At 47.9% G+C, this 4,259-nt stretch overlaps 1 protein-coding gene across 1 annotated transcript in view; it reads right to left on the reverse strand.

Moving 5' to 3' along the window:
- The window catches only part of LOC126000887 (reticulophagy regulator 2-like), a 545,054-nt gene that overhangs the window by 494,109 nt on the left and 46,686 nt on the right, over positions 1-4,259 (reverse strand). The gene's annotated exons all lie outside the window — the stretch shown is intronic.

A 4,259-nucleotide genomic window follows, 5' to 3' on the forward strand; every position in this document is an offset into this window, starting at 1 on the left:
GAGATGGCCCAGCTCCAGGGACTGGGATGGCCATAAATGTCCACACAACACCTCAATCTTTTTTTTTTTTGGTTTTTGGGCCACACTCGGCGACGCTCAGGGGTTGGTTACTCCTGGCTATGCGCTCAGAAGTCGCTCCTGGCTTGGGGGACCATATGGGATGCCGGGGGATCGAACCGAGGTCCATCCTAGGCTAGTGCTGGCAAGGCAGACAGACACTATAGCGCCACCGCGGCGGCCCCAACACCTCAATATCTTAAAGTAGTGTCAGTTCAGAAGGATCACAGGGAATCTGATGGGAAAGTTACACAGAAGTCTACTGAGATTACTGAGCCTAAACAGCAACACAGAAGACTCAACTAGCACTGACCACAGCCCAGTAAATTCTTAGACATTGTTTTTAGTAACGTCATGAAGAGATACAACAATCATTTCAAATTGACCAATACTGATGTTTTGATAATTCCATTTGCCTTTGTGTTGCAACGAATGAAGTAAATTTGTTTGTGCCCACAAAGGGGCAGGCTAGCGTGTTGCATGAGAAATTGGACACTGGTGAAAAGAAGGTCACAATGGTGGTGGAATTAGCATTTGAATACTTACACCTGAAATGACTATTATGGCAACTTGGTAAATCACATTATAATAAAAAAAATTCGTAATGATCTTTGTAGGGTTCTGCCTGTAGTTCGAAGTATTCACATATTCATGTTCTTGCAAAACCTGGGATGTTGCACAAGAAACAGTCAAGGGATGTATGATGACAGCTTTAACCCAACACAAAGGCTTTCTCCCAACTTTCTCCTTCTTTAAATCTCTTCCTTTGATATGAAAAAACCCACTGACCAGTACTTTTGTCTCACTCTTGACCTTCTTGGTGGATGGATATTGAAATAAAAGTCAGTTCAGACTGGGCATTCAGAGGTACCACCAGACACTGACTCCCCAGCTCTCTCCTGACTGGCTTGGCTTATTTCTTTGCCGTTACCCTGCTTCTTCAGACACATCTGCCTGGGGTTAAAGATATGGTACGTGGGTTGAACTCACCACCTCTGAGATTTTTTTTTGACCGTTTATTTTACAATTGATCTGAGCCAGCCAAGCTGAATTGGCTGAGCTGCTTTCCCTGCCACTTTTACTAACCATTACATTTACTAGCCATAATAGAGGTAAATCACCTGAGGGGCAGGACTAAGAGCACTTAAATGTTAATCAAACCTATGTGGCTCCCTAATCAAGCTTGGGTGGGTTTTTATAACTCAAGAAGGGTATGAGGGGGAAAGGAAAATCAGGAATGACTGAAGAATGAAACACAGGTGACTACAATTGGTGAACCAGTTCACGGAAGGAGGCCCCAGTGAAGATGAATGTAGGGCTACGGAGGTCAGGGTGCCCACACACACTAAGGTCGAGGTGGGGTGGCCAGGGACTGAAGCCCTACTCTGGCCTTCCCTTCTGCAGAGCATCCACTCATTGCCCCCTGCCTTCCTCTTCTCCCTTTACCTTAGCAGCTGGGTGGGTGGGTTGGACAGAGAGGGGTAATGGGGTGTGAAGGGGCCTACATATCCTGCATAGAGTCAGCCTCTTTTCAACCCTGGAATACAGGATTGTTACATTCATTGAATTTGCCAACGGGCCCCAGATGGGGTGGGGAATCATGAGAGTTGATCACCTCTCCACTCCCTACTTTTCCTTTCAGTGTCACCCCTTCATGAGGGTTCATTCAAAGTCACTTTGTTTGGATCAATATAGAATGAATGAAGCAAATGGAAATAGTGACAACCTACTCAACTTCTCCCTTGTTTTGGGGCCACACCGCGCTGTGCTTAGGAATTACTTCTGGCAGGGGTTGGGGGACCATATAGGGTGCCAGGGGTCAACCCTTGGCTTGCTTTGTGCAAATGCCCTCCTTGCTCACTTGGCCCTCCCAACAAGCATTTCATTGACTACACGCAGATGACAACATTCCCAAACCTCAGCCATCAGATTACTTCAGGCTCTGAGCTCAGCTGAAGTTCTTTACTATTGAGCAGAGGTGGCAGGCCCAGTACTTTGCCCAAAACCTGACATGCAAGCCCAAAGCTTCGTAAGTTAACTTTGTAAGTTAAGTCAGCACCTTTTCTGGGGTGCAAAGAAAATGTCAGTTCCAGTCCTTTGTTGCTATCCAGCAAAACCACCATGCGGAGAGATGGCATAGGAGTTAAGGCACTTACCTTGCATGTGACTGACCCTGATTTAAGCCCCACACTTGGTCCCTCACAAGTGATCCCTGAGCACATGGAGGTGTGGCCCAAATTCCTTTCCCCCATAAAAGAAAACAAGATATAAATCAGTGTTCAATAACTAAGACTATTGTTTCCATGGCAAGATTAGTTTCATAAGCCCTTCCCATCTCCCAACCTCCACCTTTCCTGTACCCACATCTTCAAAGCTGTTCTCCTCCCAGGACAGGCATGGGATGGAAATGGACTGGGTTCCAGGAGAATGGGGTGTGCAGTCCTCCCAGGCTCGGATCAATACACCTCAGCACCTGGCTCATCTTGAAAGGTTTTGCTGCCCCAGCCACAGGTTTATGTGGATATCTGTGTGAGGAAACGGTCCACAGTACACCAGAAACTGAAAGGGTTTAACAAACATCACCCTGCCTTGCTAAGTCCTGACTACACTTGTGTGTTTGGTTTTAGGTCCACAGGTCACTTCAGGTCACTTCAGGCTCTGTGCTCAGGTGAAGTCCTTTACTATTGAGCGGCAGCGGCAGCAGGCCCAGTACTTTGCCACCAGCCTTTCTTCACAACTGTAAACATGGTCCTTGGACTGAGCACGAATCAACTGTGTGGCCCTGAACCCAATCAAGCCTCTGTATTCTCTAGGGCTCCCTTCCAGCATGCCACACAATTCCAGGAATGAGTATGAACCAGTATGACTGAGCAAGTATAAGATGGACATGTGTGTCCATCTGACTACAGTTCAGTGGGAATGAAGGTGCTGTCTCCAGAGTTGTGCCCGGAGGAAACGACACATCAAGAGTGCGACTAGACAAAGTGCACACAAGGATGGGGTGGGCAGCTTGGGGATGTGCTGGGTGAGGAAGGAGTAGGGTTTGAGTGAAAGCCCCTTGGGGCCAGAGTGTATTAAAAGTGCGGCTGCTTGTCTAGCATGTGTGACCCTATTTCAAACCCTGGCACAAGTGTTAACATTCTTCCTCACAAATAGAAAACCACTGTTGTGAGCAAACTTATCAGGGCTTCTTCAGCTTTTTCCTCGAGGTCCCTTTTCCACGAAAAAGGCCACACAGGCAGACACTAACAGCAACATGCTGAATTTATGGGGTAGCTGATCTTTCTTGGGTTTTTGTTTTTGGCCATACCAGTGCTCAGGGAACCATATTGAATGCTTGAAATCAAACTTAGGTTAACCACATGCAACCAAGTGCCTTACCTACTGTACTGTCTCTGTACTGTCCCCAATCTTGAGTTAATTTGGGGGTGTTATGTGTTAAACTTTACTTCCTGTTGCCACGCTTTTCACCCAACTCGTATGGGATCAAATGTCACAGGTGAAGCAGGCACTGTACTTGGCTAATGGCTGGTGTAAGCGCTGTGGCCTTTACTATCTGTATGCCCAATCCACTAGTGAGCCTCTGCCCAACATTCACTATCCACTGATTAGGAGGATCATAGCCTCAGGTGCCCATGAGCCAAAGCCCTGTATCCCAAAAGCAGAGGCATAAAACACATGACCACCTGGGCTGGGGAAGATCCTTGCTTCCCTCCTTGCCTCCTTCACCTCTTTGCCTCCATCACCCCCATTCTGTCACCCTCCCTTTCATCACACCCACTTCCCTCATCTCTCCTGCCCACATCCTCAGATCAGAGGACAAAGTCAAGAGTAACAGGTTAACTGGGGTACCTCACTATTGCGGGGGACAGTGTGTCACATGCAGATTGTCTCACCCCAAAGCAAAGCAGGACTGGGAGAGAACTCAGGAGGGAGAGGGGGGCTCTGAAAAGGAGATGGTCTGGAGGTACCGCACCTCCACAAAGATGAAAGGAAATGGAGTTCATCATGCCACATAGCCTCTTTGCTCATCAGAGGCAAGAGCTTAAAGGGCTAAGATCAGCAATTAGGGGAGCCGGAGTGGGGTGTGAGACCTCATCCCTGAGGACCCCATGAATGCACAAGGTTCTTTCCTCTCGGCCCATCGCTGCCAGGACCACTGTACCAGGGCCCCCCAAAAACAACACACAGTTCTCCAGAGG

This window comes from Suncus etruscus, chromosome 2 (assembly GCF_024139225.1).
Source record: "Suncus etruscus isolate mSunEtr1 chromosome 2, mSunEtr1.pri.cur, whole genome shotgun sequence".
Taxonomy (NCBI): domain Eukaryota; kingdom Metazoa; phylum Chordata; class Mammalia; order Eulipotyphla; family Soricidae; genus Suncus; species Suncus etruscus.